Here is a 24,158-nt window from a genome sequence, read left to right on the forward strand (position 1 = left end):
AAGACCGGCTCAGGGAGCTGGGGTGCCATCACTGCCCAAAACACTACCCATCTTGGGAAACAGGGTCCCCCAAACACCCCAGTACCTGCTCGTGGGTCAGGTGGCCAGAGACAAGCCCATTTTGGTGGAATGTGAAGACGGCCACGGGACTCTGGGGCTAACCAGGAAGTCGGTGGCAGGAGGTGCCCCAGAGTGGGGGCGCCCCCGGGGAGCCGGGGCGTGGCTTCCAGTCCCAGGCGTGCAGGAGGAGGGCCCACACCCAGCCTTCCTACAGTGCAAGCCTCAAGGGGCGCGATACAGGGCCTCCTGGCGGGCTGGAGCCTTTCCCCAGGGACAGACGGGGACAGAACAGCTACTGGCCAGTCCTGGTGATGTTCCAGTTCCTGACCGGTGCTGGCTTTGTGGCAGAGCCGTCCCCACAGCCCTGGACGTGGTACTGCTGCTCCCTCTACTCTATAGATGATGACACTGACTGAGGGTCAGAGGGGTCAGGCTGGGACTTGAACCCGGGACAGGCTGACTCCAAAGCTGTGTGCTCGAGCCGGGCAGGGCTCTGCCTCACCCACGTCCCTGTCACTGGGCCCAACACTGTGGCAGGACACAGCAGGTGCAAGCGGATGTTGTGAGGGGTGGGGCGGCTGGGAGAGCAGGTGGGGGCCCCACCTGAGGGGAAAGCAAGGCAAAGGAAAGACTGGGATGGAATATCCCTCGCCCCCACCCGTGCTGAGACTCTGAACTGTCAGTGGGGAGTCAGCCAGCCTGGCTCCAGGAAGGGGATCCCCAATGAGATGACTGCGGGAGGGGGAAAGAGAAGGAAGACATGAACAGTTGGGGTGCTCATGGCTGGGAGAAGACAGCAGCGACTTCAAGAGCGCTGGATGGAGAAAACAGGGGAAGGGAAGAGAGGAAGGGGGAAAACAGGAAAGTGAGAGAACAGAAGGACTCTGAGGGAGAGTGGGGGATGGGCACAGCTGAGCCATCTGTGGGTCTCACTCCAAACCCCCCACCTCCAACCCTCATGGGCGAGAGTGCTTCTGCAGACAGAAAACCAAGGCTCACAGCTACTCGGCAACCCCCACGGTTGCCATCAGGGGCAGGGTGGATGGAATCTGCAGGTCTGGCTCCAGGTTGGGGCTCTTTCCTCCACCTGTACTGTGACCTGCCCTGGAGGTCCCCTCGGCCTGACTCAGGACAGGTACCCTCTCCCATCCACCAGAATCAGACGTAGCCGTGACTGTGTGTGTCCTCAAGCGTGGATGGAATTCCTGCCGTCACAGATCTCCGAGCGGCGGGGAATCCAGCACCAGCTGGGCATTTCAGACCAAGGCCTGTGTCCTTGTCGGCTGTGGCAGCGTTGGCCGCGTGAACCAGAATCTCACACTGTAGCCGCACTCCTGGCCCCTAAATGTTGATCCTGTTTCTTCAGGGACCTGCCGGCACTTTTTCAGTGTTACTTTGGACCAGGATGCAGGGCACCGTGACATGCTGGGTGGCAGAGTCAGAAATGCTCTCACTAGGTCAACAGGCAGCGTACTTGCATCAGGTGCAGATGTGGCCCTGGGCCTCAGCTGGATTGACAAACGTGGCAGAGACTGCTGATTGGCCCAGCAGCCACCCATGAGCCCACCTCCAGATTATCTCCCAGCCAATGTGGCCTGGGCACAGCCCTTAGCAGAGTCCTGGGATGGGGAGGAGTGTCCAGGAAAGTTTGCTTCCCTGATGGAGAGGGACAGACTCTTCTGGAACACTCTTCCTCAAGGAGGAGGCAGCCTACAGCAGGCGTGAGGCTGGGGGCATCTCAGGTTGGGTCAGAGGGTTGGGGGAGGCAGCACAGGTCCCGTGTGGGATGACCTGCGGCAGCTGGTAGAGACCACAGAGTGGTTCTAGATAGTTCTACACCTTAAGCAGCAAGCCCTGACTGAGCCTGCCTGGATCTAGCTACCGTTCCTTGGGGCCAGGACCCTGGGGGCGCTATGTCCCCCCTAACCCCATCATAGTGAGAGAACTGGGCTCACGTGTCCTAGACTCTCCAGAGTGAGGTGCAGAGAGCCAGGTCCAGCGTCTACACCAGCCCTGTCTGTAAGATCCCCACACTGCGGGGGCGGGGTCTGCACATCTCCACCTAGGCTAGGGGAATGCCGAGCACATACGCGGGGGCGGGGGGGGGGGGGATGGCAATCATGAGCGAGGTCCTTACGTCCATCTGAAATCAGCTCTCGTGTAACTTGTACCCAGCAGGCCCACTGCCACTCTCTGGAGTCAGTATTCTCGACTCTCTGCCGCACGGCTTTCCTCGGGGCACTGGGGACATCGGGCACTGTTCGCCTGCCCCAGCGAGAGTAAACAACATTGCTTCTTTCGAAGCTTCCACACAAGGTTTCCGACTTAACTAACAAATATGCTTTGGGCTGATGTCATGCAACACGCTTCATGTGGGTGTCACATGGGACCGTTGCAAAACCTTACAGGCAGCCAGGTGACGCTGAGGCCAAGGCCAGCCAGCTAGTATCGGGCAGGAATCTGACGCGCGAGGGTCTGACTGCAGTGCCTGGGCACTTCCGATAGCCGCCCTCCGTCTGGCCTCGGTCTGGAAGAACACCCTGTCACCTTCCCCTATAGGTTCTGCAGTTTGCCGAAACCCTTTGGAAAACAACGGAGACGCCCGGGCCAAGGGCCGTATCTCAGGTCGTGGTCAGCACGGGGTGACCTGAGGTGGCCTCCCCACCACTTTGAGACGAATTGGGCTTTGTTGTGGCCTGTGGGCCCCTGGGCTTGCCTGGCCCAAAGCTGAGGACGGTGTTCACGTTAAGTGGTTGGAAGAAAAATAAAACGATAGTATTTCAGGGCACATGAAGATTATATAGAACTCGCCTGACCAGGCGGTGGTGCAGTGGATAGAGCGTTGGACTGGGATGCGGAAGACCCAGGTTCGAGCAAAAGCCCACCAGCTTGAACCCAAGGTCGCTGGCTCCAGCAAGGGGTCACTCGGTCTGCTGAAGGCCCGCGGTCAAGGCACATATGAGAAAGCAATCAACGAACAACTAAGGTGTTGCAATGTGCAATGAAAAAAAACCTAATGATTGATGCTTCTCATTTCTCTCCGTTCCTGTCTGTCTGTCCCTGTCTATCCCTCTCTCTGACTCACTCTCTGTCTCTGTAAAAAAAAGATAAAAATAAAATAAAAATTAAAAAAAAAGATTATATAGAACTCAAATGTCAGCGTCCACAAATAACATTGTGTGGGCATCCAGCCATGCCCGCTATTGTCTTTGGTCAGCTTGGGCAGACTTGGGGGCTGCAGTAGCTGACGGATCTCTCCCGGTCCTGGAGGCTGGAAGCCCAAGATCAAGGTCCTGGGAAGGGCCCGCTTCCAGGCTAGCAGACAGCCACTGTCCTGCTGTGTACTCACAAGGCGGACCGTGAGCTTTTGCTTCTTGGGTTCTTCCACATCTCATAAGGGCACCAATCCCATCATGGGCCCCATCCCCGGGACATCAGCTAACCCTACTCACCACTCAAAGGCCACATGTCCTAATACCATCCCATTGGGATTAGGGCTTGCACACAGGGGTTCTGGGGGGACAGACATTCAGCCCACAGCACTGACTAACATGTTGCGTACAAGCCTAACATATCTGCTCTCCGGTCCTCTATAGAAGAGGCTTGCTGAGTGAGCCCTGCTCTGGGAGGACACTTCCTCCATCGTCACCACACCTCGTAGAAGGCCATCCTCATCCCTGCACAGACAGAGGCTCAGACACCAAGCCATCCCCAGCTGCTTTGCACACAGCCTCGGGGTCATACATGTCCCCACTCCCGATGCCTGCACGGTTCCTGGGCACACGCCTCAGACTTTACCTCTCTGTGCGGGGCTTCCGGTACGCGTGTCGCCCCACAGAGCGCCCAGTGCCGAGCTCCAGGACGCTCCTGGTCCCGGGATTTTGTTCGTCTTTCGTTCGGCGGGTCTCAGGTAGATTAATGACATCTGAGCCAAGCCTGGGATTCTCAGTTTTCCTCTCATGAGATCGCAGTCTGCTCTCTGGGATTGGACACGCTAATCCTCCTTAACAGCCAACACCAGAAGGCAGGCCCGTCTGGCGGCTGCGTGATGTGCAGCATTTGGCCTTCCCCCCAACCCCCATTTAAAACCTCACTATGGAGGGGAGAGGGGCAAATGCAGGAGGCACCCTGCTGCCTGGAGGGTCACGTGCCGCCATCGTCCAGTGCGTGTTGGTGCACGCTCAGCACCCCATCACCCTCAGTCCCTACTCAAGTTGTGTCACGTGCGAGAGATCACCCAGAGCCTTCACACAAATGCACACCTTTGTGGTTGAAAAGCTCCCTGACATGTTATGCAGGTTTTCCAAGTGGTCAAGACTGGCCACGTAAAACCACCTAATTGAATTCTGGACTTGACGCCGTGGACTACTGAGAGGTCCTCCTCCCCCTGAGGCCCTGTGGCAGCTCAGGGGGTGGATGCCCTGCCACAAGCCTGAGGTTTTAAATGGCTCCACGATGACTCATGGGAGCTGGGAGGGAGAGAGCAGAGGACATCATAGGAAAAGGGACCCCCAAGAGGGAGGTCCCTCCTGGCCCTGCCGAGCCCTGCCGTGTGGGGTCCCACCTGTTCCAGGTGGGCCTGGGCACCTGGCTGGCCCCTGGGCGTCCGTGGGAGGCCCTCTTCGCTTGGACGGCTGCAGCTCTCCACATGTGGCAGCTGGGTGCCAGCACATGTCTCCCTTTTAGGGAGGCTAACCATGTGACCCAACTGTCCCCACCCAAAGATGTTCCCTACATAAGAGAAACCTAATTATTGCAGACGATTAAAAAACAACAGGAAAAACACCAAGCCCCAAATCAACATCAGCACATGAAAACGCCACCAAACAACAGACCCCATCCTTAGTAGCTGTCTTTAGGTGGACGCGGTACTGCCCAGGATGCTCGAGCGTGAGACGAAAACATCTACAGCAGGGGACAGCAAGCCTGTGCAGAGAAGGGCCACAGAGTCAATCTCCTGGGCCCCGTGGGTCAGCTGGTCTCTGTTCCAACTTGTTGACTCCACCTTGCGAAAGCCAAAAGCCAGGAGACAACAAACGTGAACAGCAGGGTGTGGCCATACGTCAACAAAGCTGTATCTACAAAGACAACTAGGGGGGGCCGAGTTGGCTTTTGCAGACCTCTGATCTATGACATTGAAAACGCAAGTGATGTGCACGGAAATAAAAATTAGATGGCAGGGTTTGGCCTGCGGTGGCGCACTGGATAAAATGTTGACCTGGAACACTGAGGTTGCCGGTTCAAAACTCCGGGCTTGCCGGGTCAAGGCACATGTGGGAGTTGATGCTTCCTGCTCCTCTTCCCCTTCTCTCTCTCTCCCCTCTTTAAAATGAATTAAAAAAAATTTTTTTAGGTGGAAGGGACGGTCTTCACCAAGGTCCATGGCACCTGCAGCTGTGCTCTGCAGGGCGCTCGAGCTCTGTCCTCTTGCGGGGACATTGTGTGTCAGGAAGGGGACCCTTCAGGTCAATGATGACGTCATGCTGCCCAAGCCCCTGGCCTCGCGCTCCGCAGGGTTGTTGGGAGGAGGGAAGAAGGCGCAGAGGTTCCCACATGCCTCGAGTCCTTATTAACCGGCTCTCCTCGGCCAGTCATTGTGATTTGTCATCTGATTGCAGGCCTGATTAATCTGTCCCTGAGAAAACACACAGAGCCACCCCCCCCACCCCCCAGCCGCTCTCTGCTCTCCGCGCGGCTGCTCGCCGGGGACAGCTGGCTGCAGGACGAGGCTGCTGCCTCTGCAGCCGGACTATTTTTGGCGACTACTTTTCCCCTTGCTTGTTTCTGCCTCGAGTTGCTCATCAGACTGGCTGTTCTCGCTCCTGCGATAAAACAAGTCCACGCAGTATTTTTAAATCCTGCACGGGCCGCCTCACGCTCAGGGCAGATGGGCCCCTCTCTCTGGGCCCGCAGCCTCTGTGTGACACTGCACGGAGAGGCTGCCCCTCCACCTCCTGCATGTGGTGACCTTCCAGCCCCGGGGGAAAGGCTGGGGTTGAATGGTTGGAGGCCCAGGGATACCCGCCTGCCGTGGGCGGAGGAGGTGCAAGCTGCCTGCCTGAGCAGTGGCCCTGGGCCCCCCACAGGGTGGGACCAGTCTAGGCTGCGGGAACAGAGTGCGCTAAGGGTGGGACACCGGGGTGAGGGTTTTCCTGTGCATTCACTTATTTAGTCCTGGCCCCTGGTGCCGGGAGGGCAGTACTAATCATTGCTAACCACTGGTGACAGCTGAGGAAACTGAGGCTCAGAATGGGTAAGCTGGCCTGCCCACATCACCCGGCAAGTGTCAGCACCAGGAGTCTAGCCTGTGAACCACAGCCCTCGGCTGCCCCCAGCTGAGAAGCCACGAAGGTCCCCTCCTATGAGGGTGAGCTCACCTACACGTCCCTAGATCTCTGGGTTGCCAGGGAGGACTGGGGTGGGTGGGCAAAGGCAGGAGGTCATTTGATGGTCAGGGTAGGAGCCGGGGTGGCCTGGGCCGGGCAGGGGGGTGGGAAGGAGGTGGCTCATGGCTGGCGGAGTCGGGAGGTCAGGACTAGAGTCATCTGGCGGTGGACGTAGGTTGTGAGAGGAAGGCAGGTGCAGGGTGGCCCCGCGTGTCTGGAGAATAGTTGCCAGTTCCTGAGATGGGGGATGGCTGGGCGCAGCAGGCTGGGGGAGTCCAGAGCCGGGCGGTGGCTGCCACCTGGTCTGAGGCGCCGGCTGGACAGTTGGGTGGGAAGCTGGCGGTGTCCTCTTCCGGCTCTTCCTCAGTCGCTGGCTGGAGCACTTCCCCACTCCTGCAGGCGTGGTCCCTCTGCCTGAGACACTCTTCCTTTGTGCCACTGATCGAAGGTCACCTCTCCAGAAAGGTCATCCTGGAGAGCTCTCTCCAAGGGGTCCTGCCCATCAGGTCAGCACAGGTGTTTCCTGTGGGAGCCCACCTCAGCCTGTGGCAACTGTTCACCTGGCTGTCCCGTAACCAGACGAGGTCCAGAGGGTGGTGGCTGGGACGGTCGTGTTCCTTGTGGGACCTCTCGTGCCCAGGGCAGGGCCTTTGCTGAATGCACAGAGGCACGTCAGTCCCGCTCTGGACAGTGCCTTCTAATTAACAGACTCCAGCATGAGGCTGAGCCAGGCGCAGAGGCGGAGGCCGAGTGAGGGAGGGGGGCTGTCCTTCCCGCTGCTCCTCCCCTCCTGGGTCCGCAGCTGCAGCACTCCACTGGGCAGCCCCTCCAAGGGTGTCCGGGCAGGAGAACGCAGCCCGCACGAACTCACATCGGGATCTTGGGACGTGGCTTAACTCAACAGTCTCTGCCCGGTCGAGTCCCCTACCAGGATGATGCCTTGTTCATTGAACATGCATGGAGCCAGGCATCTCATGGGCACATGTGCAAGGGGGTCAAGACACATGCATACCCACATACAGACACACACACGCTTCACCTCCACCTTCTCTAACTCCATGTCCATCACTCTACCAACCTCACCTCCATCATGCCCATTGCCTCCAGCTCCATCATGCCATCACCTCCAGCTCCACTGTGCCCATCACCTCCAGCTCCATCATGTCCATCACCTCCAGCTCCATCGTGCCATCACCTCCAGCTCCATCATGCCATCACCTCCAGCTTCGTTGTGCCCATCACCTCCAGCTTCATCATGTCCATCACCTCCAGCTCTACCATGCCATCACCTCCAGCTCCATCATGCCCATCACCTCCAGCTCCATCGTGCCCTCACCTCCAGCTCCATCGTGCCCATCGCCTCTAGCTCCATCGTGCCATCGCCTCCAGCTCCATCGTGCCATCGCCTCCAGCTCCATCGTGCCCATCGCCTCCAGCTCCATCGTGCCCATCGCCTCCAGCTCCATCGTGCCCATCACCTCCACCTCCATCATGCCCATCACCTCCAGCTCCATCATATCCATCGCCTCCAGCTCCACCTTTAGCACCTCTACCCCGGCTCTTCCTCCAAGCACGCCTGCTTTCAGCATTCTGCCCTTGGAATCTTTCCCCCTGAGTGACCTCCCAGGGCAATTCCTCTGCTGCTCCATGAGTTCCAGTCCTCACCCCACACCTGTAGGTCCCAGCACTGCTTCTTCAGCCCAATCTTCTGCCCTGAGTGCCAGGTTCTAACTCTTGGCTGCCTGCTGGCTCTGTCCACATGGGCATCCCTGGAGGGGTCCCTCTCTTGCCCACGTCTACTGCCTGTCTCAGGTGGGTCACCTGTCACCGGAGCCCCGCTCCCATTTCTCAGCCACAGATCTATCAGCTCATGCCTTTCTCTACAGGCCCCAGGGACTGTCCAGGGCCTTGAGCATCAGGTCTAAGCACCTGGGCTGGGCATGCTGAACCACGGACAGCGGGCCCTGTCTACATTCCGGCTTCCTCTCTGCTCCCCGGCCACCTTGGGCACACCTGCCTGCCGCTATCCCCTCAGGCTCCCATGCTGTCACTGCCTCTGTCCTTGCTCTTACTGTGCACTTGGGGACCACTGCATCTCTCCATCCACCGGGGAGTCACCAGCCTCAGGAGCCAATGCCGAGGTGGCTTCCTAGGCCTGGATGGGCCACCCACACCATTCACAGTGGTTACCCTGGGGGTGGGTGAGAGGGGTTGGGCCCTTTCCATGCCCAACATCTCATCCACGTGTATCTTCTAAATCATCTGCCTGAAGTCACACATCCGCAAGAAGCAAAGGGCTGGGGCAAATCTGCCCGCCTGCAAAGCCACCACTTTTGAAAGCACCTCACGCATTTGTCCCAGACCCCACGATGGCTTCCGCAGAAGAATGTCCCCCACAGCTTTCTGGTGTAAGTTCTCACGCGCACGCCAGCCCATCCCCTGGCGTTCCCAACAACACAGCCTCTGCCTAAGTCCAACCGGGGCTTACATGGGGCGGACACCCCCCTCCCAGGCTTCCCGATCTCATATTCACCTGAGCAGGGATGAGGAGGGGCTCCTCAACTCACCCTCGGTGATGTAAGTTACCCTCTGCAGGCATTCCACCGTGAAGTAGGGGGTGGGGGTTACAGGCGGGACCCCCCTCTTCCCTGCCAATACCCAGAAAACAAGCCGGGGGAGAACCGGCATCCACGAAGGTGGGGATTTTCAAGGACTGGGCACCCCGGTCGCACTAGAGGTGCTTCTTGCATCTAATATCTACCTACTTATTTTTTTCTGGTTGCATTTGAATTGTGACAAGTAACGCTAGACTTGCCTGTAGCGCAGGGACAGCGAGTCTCATTTCACAATAAGCTTATTTAAGAAAAAAGTGTAACCGACTAAAAGAAAAACGCAAACTCAGAAGCAGGACTGGTAGCGCACAGCGCACATGTGACCCGGTCCTGGGATGCAAGGCCAATCGCTGAAGTGGGGGGATATGGGGGGTGGGGGGGGAGAGCCCACCGAGAGACCGAGACTGGCCCGGGGAACCCACAGGCCTCTAACGTCACCCCCAGAAACACAGGGAGAAGGTATCACGGAGACACCGCAGCAGAGCCCCAGGCCAAAAGTGAATTCCAGGTCACTGCGCAGTTCTTTCTTTTCTTTAAAACTAACTTGACATCCTCTTTCCTGAAAGTGTGTTGCTTCTCTTACAGGAAGTTTATCAAGAGACTCCAGGGGGGACCCAAAGCCCCAAGGCCAGTGCATTCCAGGCCTGCCCTGGCGAGCAGCTCGGACAGGGGCATCTAGGAAGCGTGGTGCATTTAACGATGTGCGTGTGCGAGTGTGTGCATGCACACGCGGATGAGAGTGCACACATGTGCACACACACAGGCCCACTCTACCCATCAGCCGGCCGTCTGCAGCCCAGTCATGTACCCGGATTGATGCCAGGTTGGGGCTCCCCTTGCACAGGCCCTCTGCCGCTCTGCAAAGCAGATGCTTGACAGGGCCGGAGGGGACCAAGGGTCTGGGGTCCCCACACGGTGTGGGGTGGCCAGACGGATTCTGAGAACTGTGCAGTGCCATCTGGCCGACCCTGGGACTTATCTCCTGGAGAAGTGGTCATTCAGACAGGGCACATTCCAAACACAGACTCAGAGAGCATGTCCCACTCCTCTGGGGGAGGAGGAGGGGGCAGGACCCATCTCCACCTCCTCAGGGAAGAGGTGCACCCACGGGCACTTTTGCTTCCTCTAGGGCCTGGTCACACTCCCTTTTCCTGCCTCAGCAGCTCTTACTGCAGCCACCGCCTGAGGAACGGACAGGGTTGTCCTGTGCCTCCCTCTGGGGACCCAGGTCACCATCCAGTTGACAGATGTCTCCCCACCAGGCAACCCACTACCTGAGTGCTTGAGGGGCAGCCTCTCCTCGGCAGCTCAGGGGAAGATGAGGGTTCCATGTCACAGGAGATCACAGAGGCAAGCGTGTGTGTGCGTGTGAGTGCATGTGAGTATGCACTTGTGTGAGCATGTGTATGAGTGTGTGTGTGAGTGTGAGTGTGTGCGAGCGTGGCACAGAGCTCTCGGGCAGCTGTGCGTGGGGCCTCATGCACTTCCTCATCCTCGCTCTCTTTTCACCATCTGTGGCTGGTCTGCTGGCACCAAGAGTATCGCTCTCCTGCTCCGATGACCTTGTCCCTCAGAGGGGCTCTTACGGATGACAGCAGAACAAGGGCCACCTCACCCTGGTGCTGGTCCTTGGGAACAGACAGGCCACCATCAAGGGGACGGGGGTTTCTGGCTGTAGGGCAGGGACTAGGCTCCTTGTCCGCCCGGAGGGCGTTTCCCTGGTGATGCCCAAGCCCTGCTCCTGACGTCAAGTAGAAAGCAGACTGTGGGTCTCCGTAGCCCATGTCCTGGGTACCTTCCCCACGGGTGCCAGGGAGGGGATCCTGGAGAGCCAGCGGCTCCTGGCCACCCACACTCACCAGCTCCCTGGAAAATGGTCATGGTCATGCTGTCCCAGAGGACTCTAGGCAGTACCTGCAGCGGCCACCTGGGCAGTTGCCACCACCACCAGCACCACCGCTGCCATCACCATCATTACCACCATCATCACCACCATCACCATCATCATCACCACCACCGCCACCATCACCATCATCACCACCATCACCATCATCATCACCACCACCGCCGCCATCACCATCATCACCACAATCACCATCACCATCACCACCATCATCACCATCACCATTGTCACCACCACCACCAACACTGTCTTCCAGCCTCAGATGGATGGCCTACTTGTTCCTACAGGGGGGCGAAGGCTTTTAGATGTCCAGGCTTCCCCACCTCCACCCCCAAAGGCCACCCCCTCGCCCCTGGAAACCTGTTTATGCAACCATGGGCTTCTCTGGCTGCCACCTGGGACCACTCAATCTGAAAGCCCCAGGACAGTTGCCGCAGTTAGGAGAAACCATCTTTGCATAATTAAGTGGCTCGGCTGTGAAAACCTGAGCGTGCGGTCTGTTTGGGGAGGCTGTGGGGCAGCGGGCAGAGTGCGTGCATCCAGATGCCAGATGGCTGGGCGCCGGCGGCCCGCAGCCCACGCCAGCCTCAGGACCACAGCGGCTTCAGCACACGGCCTCTGCGCACCTGGCCTTGTCTCAGCTTCAGGGTGAGTCCTGTCTGCCGCTACTTCTGCCTGGGTGCCAGGCTCCAGAGGCCACAGCTGCTCTGCCCTCCCTGGAGCACTGCCTGGCGCTCCGGTGTGGCAGGAGTATGCCCTGGGGGCTAAGGGCCATTGGTGGAGTGGCCAGCCCGGGGAAGATGAAATCAGGGAGCCTGTGATGGGGACAGCTGTCGCCTGTCCCCAAGGAGCCCCCAGCTCCAGCCTCATGAGGTGGCAGGTGCATCATTGCAGGGCAGCTCCTGCCACCAGGTATTCTGAAGGCTCCCGGGACAGATGAGGACACGGAGGGTGAGGGGAGCAGTTCTGGCTGAGGGCGGTGTCAGGGCCACCGGTAGGACCTCACTCCCCAAATCACAGCTCACAGAGAATCACCAGGACTGTGGCAGTTACTGCTGACCCTAGCTCTAAGCCCCGGACACCAGCACCCCAAGGGAGCTGGGGGTAAGGTTAGCCACCCAAAGCTTGCCCTGTGCCGGCCTCAAAGGACTGTGAGCACTGTGGAGTCTGTGGGTCAGCCTGGGTCAGGCGAGTGTACCTCTGGCCTGAGGAGGGTGATGCTTTTCGCACTGCATGGGAGGCCGGCCTCTTGCATACACAAAGTTTTCCAACACGTACAGGCCAATGAGTGTCTCCCTGAAGGACTGGGCAGAGGCTGTGTGGTTTAGGAAGGGGGAGGCCTGGGGTGGGGGGCATGGGAGCACCCAATGTGTGATGGGTCCCTCCAAAGAAGGGTCTAATGCACGGAGCAGGGTCCTAGGAGGACTTAGCACAAGGTCTACTTCCTGCCACAGGATTCTGTGGTCTGATCAGCCTGAGTTAGGTGGCAGCCGCCCGGTCTGGGGCTGGGGTCCTACACCCCTTCCTATCTCTGCAGGGGGCGGCCTCGGCTGGGTAGGCCGACCCAGCATGTGCCATTTCCCACGTGGCTCCGCCTTCTGGAAAAGTCCATGTCCCTGACCATTGCTGAGAGCCAGCTCCTGCTGTGTGCCTGCTGGGGACTGAGCTGGGCAGACACACAGAGGTGATGGGACAGACACGCCCCACCTTGATGGAACATGCGGTCTCAGAGGAACTGGCCATCAGCTACAATGAGCACCATGGCTGGGCTCGGGGAGACCTACAGGACACTGGTGAGCGAGCTGGGAGTGACGACAGGCTGGCAGTTAGCGGGGAGCCACCGGGTCACACTGTGGCCCCAGCTCTGCCAACAAGCGCCATTCCCGTGTCTCTACAGGCAACCCTGGGCCCTGGACGGCTGATGCGTCCCATCTAAACAGGTCTTTTGCTAGCACAGTGGGTCTGTGTGCCGTGGGAGCTGCCCGATGGCCTTTCTCAGCCCCGTGTTTCAGGATGAAAGGAAAGGCGCAGCTCGGCAGCTCTCAGTGCCCATGTGCCTGGCCAGGTGTCCCCGACACCTGCTCCCCTTCTTCCACAGAATGTAAATGGGGGTGTCTGCTGCTCTCTGGTACCAAAGCATGCCCGTGCCCCTGAGGAAAAGTGGCAACTCTCCACTAGGATTTGCAATTCCTATTTTGGGCGTCGTGTGTCCTTTGCAGGAGCAAAGGGACAGAGATGGCTCCAGGCCGCCTGTCCCTGACACCTGAACACCTCCTGGCCCGGGCGACTAAAAATACCTTCTCTTCATGGAGAGAAAGGCAATACCTCCTGGAGGGGGGAGGGTCGACAGGAAGCTGCAGAGCACAAGGGGGAGAGGTTCCCAGAGGGGGAGGGGCAGACACCACAGGGTCCGGAGCTCTGCTTCCCCACATCACATGGGACAAGGGGACAAGGCTCGGACAGTCAGCACCCCAACCGGACCTCATCCCACAAGGAGTGGCACACGGCTCACAAGAGCATCTCACCACACACACCAGAGAAACGTGTGATCTGAGACGCAAAGCCCACAACAGGGCAGCAGGCCGTCCCACGAGAACATAGGCTCCCATGTCCCAGAGAACCGGAGAATGCCGGGGAAGCCCTCCCCCCCTCAGCGCTGTCACTGACCAGAGTGTCTTTCCTCACGTGACACTTTAAGGAGAAGAGGAAGCTGGGATGTGTTTCGGGCCCCTGACCCAGTGGCTGGTGAAGGCTGAGGCCAGCTGAGCTGCATGGGATCCCTGCTCCGCCCTCCCCCCCACCCCGTTCTTCACTGCCGAGCCATCAGTGAAGCTGGAAGGATGGGCCCTGACCCCTCATTTCACAGGCACGCCCCCAGAAAGGCCCCATGAGGGCAGGACACAGGACCATGCCCTGGAAACCACCTACAAAAGGACAGGCCGAGCAGATGTTGCCGAGGGACCCAGTGAACCAGAGGGGCAACCCTTCTTGCCACCGACCTGCTGACCCCTTGAGCGAGCGCACAGCGGTCCTCTCCACTTCTTTCCTTATACTGCCAGACTTCTCCAGGCCCCTCGAGACAGCCGAGCACAGAGCTTAGGAGAGGGGGTCTCGGGGTCAAACGGCCGCCCGTGCCAGATCCTGGCTCCTGCTCACATGCACTTTGTGACCTCAGGGAAGTGACTTCGCCTCCCTGAGCCTGTTTCTGCACCTGCACCAGGAAGTGGGGACGATGGCAGCTATGTGTCCATGGACAGTGGGGAGTGGCCGAGCAGACACAGAAGAGGGCCAAAGCGACACGTGCATCTGTTCCGGGGAGGGTGCCCCTGCACCGTGCCATCCGTGCCTGGGAGCCGACTTTTCTCCCCTCTCAGCAGACTGTGCCCCACTGTGGCAGGGCCACCTGTCACTGTGGACACCTGCCCGTCCACTGTTTCCTCTGCTCCCAGGCTCTTTGACCTTCACCTTCCCTCTCAAACCCTGCGCTCACGGCCAGTCTGGCTCTGTCTCTGTCCCCTTCCCTCTCAGCCTCAGGCCCCAGTGGCCTGTCCACTCTCAGGGCTGTTACCAGTGGGTGGTTGGAAATCACCACTCATTTGAACCCAAATCCTATCCTCTCAACGCCTGTGGGCGCCACTGGCCGAGGCACGGACCTCGGACCCAGAGGGGCTAGCCAGCACGGGCAGTGGCGTGCACCCAGCCACAGGGACACCTGGGCGCTCCTCCCGTGACCCACATCCCATCGGCGCCCAGCTCTACAGATGCCCTCCTTTCTGCTCACCACTCCAGACCTTTTATGGGGTCTCATCCTGTCCACACACTTCAGTGACTTCTAACTCCCCTCTGTAGAGAAGGGCCGGGAAGGGCGCTGCTCCCAGGGCCAGGAGGCCCTGACACGGCAGAGCGCTCAGGACGGCACGCCTCCCCAGCAGAACCTGACCTCCTTCTGCCCGGGGCTGCATTTGACATCTTTTGGACGCCAGGGCTGGAGGTGGTTCTGAAAGGTCACGGAGCTTCCGAGGGACGGAACACGAAAACACATGGCAGTGAAGGAGGGTGGGCATGCTCAGAGCGGGGCTCTGCAGCGCTCTGTGCCCAGGGGCGGCTGGACGGTGGGCAGGTGTGCAGACGAGCACTGCAGGCCCACCTGGCGCTCTAAGCGGCCCGAGGTAAGGGAGGACAGGGCAGGGCCTGTCCCTTCACTCAGAGGGAGGCTCTTCTCCAGAGACAGATGGCAACAGGCCTCCTCCCTCCCTCCTTCCTCCCTCTGGAAAGCGCTGGCTGGGCACTCTCAGAGTGCCTTCTGGGAGCTCTGAGTGGCCTCAGGAAATGACTCAGAAGGGGACCCAAGTCACTCTCTTTGAGCTGTCCTGGGAGCCAACAGGCAGGGCAACGGTTGGGCTCAGTCTCTGACTAGAACTCACAGATTAAGTGACATGTACTGAGTCTCCGCATGTGCCAGGGACTGTCCCCAAGCTTCCACTGAAGTTGCCTCATTTCACCAATGCAGAAAAAGAAAGACATAAGAACAGAGCCGAGGGGCTGAGGGGGAGAGAGCCAGACCCTCCGAGAGCTGACTCCCCACCGGAGAGCATGGCTCAGGACGGTGACAGAGGGTCCCGTGGACAAGATCCAGTGTCTAGGGGACCCGAGATGTCGCTTGCTTACTGGGGAAACCAGCCCTGTCACGAACGGTTTCCGGTTTGTCTTTGAACCCTGTGTGGGGTTCTGAGAAGGCAAATCGTGCGCCGCTGGTCTCCAGCCTCGAGTTGGGTGACGGGTCTCAATTGCTCAGCAGTCAAGGTCATGGTGGGGACGTCCTAACGGGGTCTGCAGCATGGCTGTGGTACTGGGCCAGAGGGTCCCACTGCCTCTCTGCATTTTCCCTTTTCCTCAGTCCTATGTTATCTGGACCCTGCAAGGCGTTGGGACAGTTCTACAAGTGCCTGAGTCAGACAGGGACAACTGCCTGCAAAGAGGGGGCTCAAGGGAGGCAGGTGCCAGGTATTGGGGAGGGGGGCTGCTCTGTGGCGAGGGACACACAGTGCCCCGACCCTGGGATTAACCACGTGGACACCGGGCAGAGCAGGGCTTGGCCTCCCAGGACCTCATCCCATTATGCACTGGAAATCTGGGTGTGTGGGAGCCGGTGGGGGGCGCTGGGCCCAGAGCTCATCCCCCGGCATGCAGGGAGGGGAAGGCCAGCCCTCTGAGTCCCGTTGGATGTGGCAAAGGGTAAGAGGATGCAGTCTTGCTCATGTCCACCCGGCAGGGTGACTCTGGTCTCTGCCAGGGCCAGGCCCCTTGGAAAGCCTTGAGCTACCCCCCCTCCCCACAGTAATGGGATGACCAGGTGGGTGATATTCCCACCTGGCCCAGGTGTGCTCTCTCGGGGACCCCTTGCTCCCTTTTTCTCCCCTGCACTGGCTGAGCCAAGGACCAAACTCCTCAGAGTCGCCCCAAAGAAAAGGGGCACACAGTGAGTGGGGGCTGATATGCTGGGGTTCCCAGTCATGGAGAAGGCAGGCTTCCATGTCCTCGGGAGCTGGAATTGAACTCTGATTATCTGTAGTGGGGGCTAAGAATTTACGAGGAGGGCGTGCCTGGCTCCTCATGAGCCAGGAGGCCGGGCCAGTCTCGCCCCTGCTCCGTGCCTCAGTTTCCCCATCCTGGTTAGCCAGCCTACCTCGCAGGGTTATTTAAGATCCAAGGTGGCCTGACCTGTGGTGGCGCAGTGGATAAAGCGTCAACCTGGAAATACTGAGGTTGCCAGTTCAAAACCCTGGGCTTGCCTGGTCAAGGCACATATGGGAGTTGATGCTTCCTGCTCCCCCCCCCTTCTCTATAATAAATAAATAAAAATCTTAAAAAAAAAAAAAAAAAAAAAAAGATCCAAGGTGAAGCAAGGTTGGAAGCGCACATCCAGCATGAGTAGAGCCCCTTCTCTCTTTCGTCTCCGGGGGCTCAGTGGCCGGGACCCTGCCATCTCTTTGACATCTTGGAACCATAGGGTCCTTGCTTTGGGGGACCTGCCAGGGCAGGCAGGATGGCGTTGCCACCATTCTCTGTGGTTGGCAGCACCTCTCACTCCTAACAGCCTCCCCCATCCTCTCCAGTGACTCGGACGCACCCTAGGGCACCCATTTCCTCTGTGCATGTCAGCAACACCTCCATAGTGGCCTTCCTAAAGAGTGAACAAGGGCGGCAGGTCCAAGGAGGGCTCGGAGAGCCAAAGAAGTGACCTGGGCTCCAACTGCCAGGAGGGGAGGGGTCTAACCTGGCCCCACCCCTGCCTCTGAATGACCTTGAAGAAATCACTGCCCACGGGCTTCCTCTGATTCTTCTGAGGGGGGCAGGTGGCCAAGACCCTGGCAGCTCTATGAAGCAATAGCCCCAGTTGCTGGGAAGGGGGATGGAGAAAGGTGTGGGGGTCCCTGGCCCCAGACACTCTTGGAGACCATCCTCCCCAAATATGCCTGCAGCTGGTCCTGTTCTGTTCCATTATTCAGGGACCCCAGAAAACCACTCTGGCTCTGGGTCCTTTGGTGACGTGAAGGTCACTGAGAATTTAGTCAAGGACTAAAGACAGGCTGCTTCCTCTTGAAGTCCCCACAAAAGAAATGCATCCCCTGGGTCTCCAACTCAGAGGAGGCCTTCCTTCACCAAGTGCCTGCTGCCCAGTTGCCAAGGCCCAGAACCAACAAACGGGCAAGTGTAGAGGAGGCCCCTCCCTCCCAGTCTCTCCAGGAAACTGCCTAATCAAGACTCTACCTCTCACTTCCTCCTGAGTCATTTGGGGTTTAGAAGATCCTTGAAAAAGGAAAGAGAGAAAGCCCATGGCATGAAGTCTCAGGAGCTGCCCCACCCCGAGCTCACTACCCCTTTGACCCCCTCTCCCCCCGCCCTCCCCAGCCCATAGCTGAGACCTTCACCAGGCAAGAAACAGTGTCCTATTGAGCCACCCTCCAGTGTGCCAACGTCTCCCCATCCAGGCTCCACATCCAAACTCAAAAGGATTTTGAGCATGAGACCAGGTTCCATACTTTTCATGCTCCCCCCCCCCCACCTCATCCCACCCCACAGCCTGGCTCAGTCCACAGAGGCTGAGCAGTGCCCACAGTGTGTGTGGATGGGCAGAGCAGAGAGAGGTACAAGGAACCGGATGCTGGATGAAGCATCCTCCAGCAGGATGCTTCTGAGGCAGGAATGTGCTCTATCCCAGAGCACCCTCAGAGCCATTTAGGCAGATGTAAACTTGGAGAGCATCCACAGTCTCTATGGACATGATCTGAGGAGCCAATGCCCTCTGGGGCCCCCATTGCCAGGGCACAGGGGCAGAAGCCCAGGAACCGCCATGAGCGTGGACGCATTTGTCAAGCCAGCGATCAGGAGGGCAGATGGGATTCTCGGCACGCAGGTCCCCAAACCCTGCAACATGGGGCCTCAGTGCAGCTTCCCTCACAGAGCTGGAGCTCACTCTTGGCATTGGAAAGGGGCTGGCATTTTTGAGGGGGAGAAGAAGTTGCAGAGAGAGAAGAAATCCTGAAACAACAGAGAGTGGGACAGCTGTGGCCTGAACTTGGTGTTCCTGATCCTCGGATGTGGATGTATTAATTTCCATAAATGCTAATAGCTCATTTCCCCAAGAGCTATTACTTATGTCATCTCCCCTTGGATGTGGTTCAACACAGGGTAACAAATGAAAGGGGGGAAGAGGCAGCCCCCAAAGGCAGGTCCCTGCTCTCCATCCAGGTAGCTCAGGTTGTGTCCTAAGGTGGCCCTGGCTAACTGAAGGCTCAAGACACCCTGCCTTCAGCCCCATAAGCCTTGGTCCCTGTCATGCCAGGAAGCAAAGAAAGTTATCAACCCAAAAATGCTGAATCACAAAGTGAGGCTGGGTAGGGACGTGGGGATGGTGGGGAGGGTGGGGAGGGAGGTAGTGGCCAGGGAGAACGGCACAGGCAGGAAAGGGTGCCCAGGGGCTTTCCACCTGGAGATCCCCCAGGCTGCTCTAGGCAAAGTGTAGCCCCCCTAGAAGCCTCCAGAACAAACGCCAGGAGTGGAGCTGGGGTGCGCCTGGGTAGGAGGAGGGTGGGAGGTGGGCAGGTAGGTACACAGCTGCTGCTACTGCGGCATGCCATGCAGCGGTGCAGTGGCTGGTTCCCTGTGTCCTTCCGGAGCCGCAGCAGGTAGGGAGGTGGCAGGAGAAGGGAACCTGAAGATGCAGCAAGGGCGCAGGGAGGGAGGGGCGTGCACGAAGACTGTGCCGAGGTCCTGGAGAGTGGGGCAAGGTGGAGAGGGCACCCACGGGAGAGACTGCGAGCTGAAGGGGTGGGAGGGCGGGGGCAGGGACCAGGAGGGAACGGCAGGGTCAGCCTTCGGGAGCAAAAAGGATGGAGCCACGGGGAGGACCGGCACCAAGCGCGCTCTGACGGGGCTGCGCAGAGGCCGGAGACAGGACGGGAAGAGGGGGTGGGGGGAAGGCGAGGCGCGGTTGCGGAAAGCGGAGGGTACAGAGATGGGGCCGTGGGGCACCAGGACGAGGGGAGGGATGAAGTTTGCGGCAGGGGTCGGGGACCGGAGCGGAAAGGTCGGGAGGGATGACAGACAGGGCAGGCAAGGGAGGACGGGATGGGGGAAGGGAGGTGATGGGGAAGGGAGACGATGGAGAAGGAGGTGAGCCAGACCGAGGGAGAAGAGAGGAGGACGGGGGAGGTCGCGGGGACGCGCTGGGGAAGAGGAGATGGAGAATATGCGCGAGCTCGCGAGGGCCCACCGCCGCTCTCCCGGTGCGCTGCCGTAGACAGCACAGCCCGCCGGGGTCTCCGCCGGCACTCACCTGGGGGCTCCAGCTCCGGATTCTTAGCCCCGCTCCGGATCTTCCTTCCCGCCCTGCCACTGCGACTTGAGCGCGCCCCGGAATCCCGCTCTCTCGGCCAGGTTCCGCCCGCAGCATCTTCACCTCGTGGGACACCCGGGGCTACGCCTCTGCTAGCTTATCATTCGCTGGAATTCACGCCAGTCACATTTCCATTGGCTGAGGGCTCGCAGGACATGCAAATAAGGACGGGCCCGCCGCCGCGCTGATTGGCTGATGGTGGCAGAGCAAGGACCCTCTCGACTCGGCCTCTGATTGGTCGGTGACGGTGACACGGTGCGGGATCGCGGCCGCAGAACGCGCGCCGCGCCGCCTAGAGAGGCTCCCCCTGCGGTGGCAGTGGCCGGGGCGTCCTTTGAGCAGTCCTTGGTCTACGAGGCCTACAGCTCCGGTGGATACCGGCTGGCCGCCGGGGCTCTGAGTCCATCGTGGGTCACTTCGTGGAGAGCGTGGGCCTCGTTGCTCCAGGGTGGGCGCGGGCGCGGCGGGCCGGTCTCCTAGGTAACGCGGCCCGCGGCGGGCGGAACCACGTTGGCTGGCCTTGGGGGGAGGCTGGGCACCGCCTCCAGATGCCGGCGCCGCTGAGCGGGCGGGGTCATCGGCTTGGGGTTTGGGGTGCTCCGTACGTCTCTCCGAAGGGTCCCGGTGCCTGCGGGGCGCGGCGGGCGGGTGGGGCGCAGGGCGGTGCCCGCCTCAGTTGCATGTCCCCTCTTCGCCTTGACACTTGGTTCGGTCCGGGGCCACTGGTTCCTTAGGCGTCTGGGCGCCTTAGGGCTTAACCTTCGCCCTCTGCTCCTTGACCCTGAGCCCCTCTGCTGCCACCCCACCCCCAGCTTAAGGTGGGCGCGGTACGGACAGGGTGGGCTTTGCTGAGACTTCCGGCGTTAGTCTTTCTGATTTGGCGTCCCCAGCGGCCTTCCCTGGCCAGAGCCCTGTGGGGGAGCCTCGCTGGGTGCCTGCCCTGGGCTGGGTGCCCATCCCTTGTGGGTGCCCATTGCCTGTTGGTGCCGCCGCCCACGAAGATCTCCAGACTCTCTGGTCTTCGCAGGAGGCTACCCAGCTGCCTGCGTCCTGCGCCCATGACTGACACGCTGCCTTCACCCTCTGCTGTCCAGCCCGCTGACCTCTCGACTGGCTCTGAGCTCACCACCTGGCCCCCTTTTGTGGCCTGGATGGTCCCTCTCCTGCCTGCACCTCCCTCAGACTCAAAGACCTCCCACCTGTGCACGTCTCTTCAACGCCTGTTCCCAGAGATGGCCGCGTTCTCAGACCCACTCCTCCTTTCTGTGTTGCACTGTCTGGTTTTGGCTGAAGTAGGTGAAGGAAGTCCAGCCTCACGCCTACATAGTTAGAAAAGAGGCCCGGAGATGACCATAGGTAGCCAGCTGGGTTCTAACCCAGGTCTCTCTGTCACAGATCACTGCATCTGATCCTGCTAACTTGTATCCCCCCCCCCCCCCCCCCATACATGCTAGGAGGGCAGGGAGCTTGTCCATTGTGATCAGCAAGGTTTCTCCAGGGTCTGACCCATGGTGGATACTCCAAGATTTCTTGAATGAGGCAATTCCAGACAGTGTTTCATTGGATCTCCACTTACTCCCCCTAAAAGTTCTCCAAAGCGTTTGGGTCTCAGTTATTCATGCTCTTGTTCATTTCTGGGAAGGCAGCTTCCCTGGATGGCTCCTCACGGCTCCTGTCCCTCCCTTTCCCAGGATTTTGGCCCAGCTTACTTCATCAGTTCCTCCCCCTCCATCCCCTGCCTGCTTTCAGCCCCCCAGAAAGGAGGCTGGACTAGGCTTGTCCCCTCTGTGCTGCTCCCTCACCCCTTGTCTCTGTCTCCCACTGGACCTTTAGCTTGTTGAACTCAGGGCGTTGGTCAGTCTTGCTCTGTGTGCTGGCCCAGAACAGGTGTTGGTAAGCTGCTGACTGGGTTTGCAGCAGCAAAGACCTCGGGCAACTTCATAGCCCCCTCGTTGGGTAGGTGGGAGACAGACGTAGGGAGGGGCCAGCAACCTTACAGAAGTCAGAGAGAGAGCGAGGACCAACCCGGTTCCCCGGCCAGTGCTCCCACTCTACCCCTGGCACCTCCTGTCCCTTTACCTCTCCTGGCCTTGGTGGGACAGCAGGGGCAGGCATGGTTACAGTGGCTTTGAGGTCAGGCACGGCTGGCTTTGTGACTTTGGAATGGCCATTGAACCTGTGAGCCTCGCTGTCCACCCTGTGAGGCGGGGATGATAATGGGTACTTACAGCATTGTTGGAATAATAAGCGTGTGAACGTGTTTGTGGGTGCCTGGCTCATCGCGCAGGGCTCAATACAAGCTGGCATATTTCCTTTGTGTCACCCCTCCCCAGCTCATTGTACCCTTTTCTTGGAAAAGCATGGAGTCCTCCTGTTTTTTCATTATTGTTCATCTGGCTCCAGGGGCTGCTCTGCCCTCCCTCCACAGCGATCTCAATTCCTCCACAAGACCACAAGACCATGTGAGCATTGACTCACTCCTCAGCCATGAGGACTGCATCCCCACCTCGCGGGGCGCGGTCTTGTAGGATAGCAGTAACTGAGAGGTGTGGGGACTCCTGCGCCAGGATCCCATGGGAGCCACTGGTGCGGGAATGGGTGCTCACCCTGAGAAGGTGGCATTTGATGTGACTCTCAAAGGACAAGGAGGCATTACTCAGGGTTGTGTGTGTGTGGTTGTGTCTGTCTGTCTAATGTCTGAGAGGAACTGGCGTAGGGCAGCATGGAGATGGGGTGGAGGAGGGCTGGGGGAAGCTTTTTTAGGGGGTTGGGAAGGTGTCGCAGCCCCTGCAGCTGCCTGGGCTCCTACCCCAGGAGCCTGTGTCCCAGGTGTCTGCCTCTATTGCCCATGCAGACTGTTGCCGCCTGCCTCCACCTGCCCCCCTGCCTCCCCCCCCCCCATTCAGTGTTTGGATTTTGGGTGGCTGTTTCTTTCAGAATAGATGCCTCCTTCCCTGTGTGTGTTCTCTGGGACAGCTGGGGGCCATCGTGTGCCCCCCCCCATAAGGGTGAACAGGGACACGAGTGTCCTTCAGCAACACCTACTGAAGTTGCTGAGTGTACTTCAGCAACACCAGTCCAGCATTGGGCCCCACAGTCACGCAGGGAAGGGGGAGGAGGTACTGGGTCAGGGAGGGGCAGGTGAGCGAAGTCTAGAGCCACCTGCAGAGATGCAGTCCTGGAGTGGGGTGGGGGGGATGGGGATGCGGGGCAGGCCTCCTTCCGTGGTGGTGCGTGGTACGTGCTCTGCCCGCACTCTGAGGCAGGAAGGACTTCCTCTGTGCAATCCTCTGTGCAAACCTCCATCAGTCTGTTGGGGCACTTGCTTTGCATGAATAGACATCCCGAAAAACATTTCTTTGGAAAAAAAAATGCTTGGGTGTCAACTTTAAATTTCTGTTTGCTTTTGTGAATATTTATTGAGTTCTGATGGGGAGCCAGCTACCAAGGACACAGAAAGGCTCCTCTATAAGCAGTTGGCCTGTGAGCAGATGAGTCCAGGGCAGGTGGTAGCAAGTGCCCTGACCAAGGGGAGCACAGGCGGCGGCCCTGGGGCTTAGTGGCTGGACCCTGGGGCCTCCCAGGAGTCCTCCCAGACAGGTGGCTCTCCCACCAGGTATGGGTCAGGCGTCTTCTTACATGTTGTGGACACCTGTGTGAGTCCGTGGCTTCCGTAACAAGTTACCACAAAGCGGATGGCTTAAAGCAACACAAGTTTATCCTCTCACAGGTCTGGAGGCTGGAATTCTGAAATCTGTCTCCCTGGGCTAGAGTCACGGTGCTGGCAGGGTGGGTTCCTTCTGGAGGCTCAAGGGGCGCATCCGTTTCCTCGCCTTTTCCCGTTGCCAGAGGCTGCCTGCACTCCTTGGCTTCTGGCTCCTTCCTCCACCTTCACATCCCTCCCCGCTTCTGTGGTCGCCTGGCCTTTGCGCTGAGCCCTCCTGCCTTTCTTGTAAGGACCCTTTGGACTGTGTGAGGCTCACCTGGCTAATCCAGGATGACCCTCCCCCACCCCAGTTCCTTCCCAGTAATCATATGGGTGAGTGACCGGAATACAGGGTGGGGGGTGGCGCCTGCCAATGACTTCCCCATCCTTGCTCCATTCAAGTCCTCCAGTCCGTCTTGCACTTTGGGTGGACCTGTTCCTCCTGCGGGAGTTTCCGTCGTCCTTCACTGTTCCCTCGGAACGTGCAGTCTCTGAGTTACGCGGACCTTCCAGATATTGACACACTTAACCGTGCAATTTCAAGAGATCACTTTTGCCGCAGCCAGCACGGTTCCTCCCCTCGGAGACGCCT

General features: G+C 59.2%; 2 protein-coding genes across 4 annotated transcripts in view; one reads left to right on the forward strand and one right to left on the reverse strand.

The window, feature by feature from the left end:
• The window catches only part of KCNAB2 (potassium voltage-gated channel subfamily A regulatory beta subunit 2), a 74,207-nt gene extending 54,281 nt beyond the window's left edge, over positions 1 to 19,926 (reverse strand). For 2 of the 3 annotated variants that reach the window (XM_066270620.1, XM_066270619.1), the window contains exon 1: positions 19,801 to 19,923. The gene's annotated coding sequence lies outside the window, so the exon portion shown is untranslated. Of the gene's footprint in view, positions 1 to 19,800 lie in introns of all 3 variants that reach the window. The other variant, XM_066270618.1, reaches the window with a different exon arrangement.
• Positions 19,927 to 20,015: 89 nt separating this feature from the next.
• The window catches only part of NPHP4 (nephrocystin 4), an 86,539-nt gene continuing 82,396 nt past the window's right edge, over positions 20,016 to 24,158 (forward strand). Inside the window, exon 1 of the mRNA XM_066270613.1 lies at positions 20,016 to 20,340. The gene's annotated coding sequence lies outside the window, so the exon portion shown is untranslated. The remainder of the gene's footprint in view (positions 20,341 to 24,158) is intronic.

This window comes from Saccopteryx bilineata, chromosome 3 (genome assembly GCF_036850765.1).
Source record: "Saccopteryx bilineata isolate mSacBil1 chromosome 3, mSacBil1_pri_phased_curated, whole genome shotgun sequence".
NCBI lineage: Eukaryota > Metazoa > Chordata > Mammalia > Chiroptera > Emballonuridae > Saccopteryx > Saccopteryx bilineata.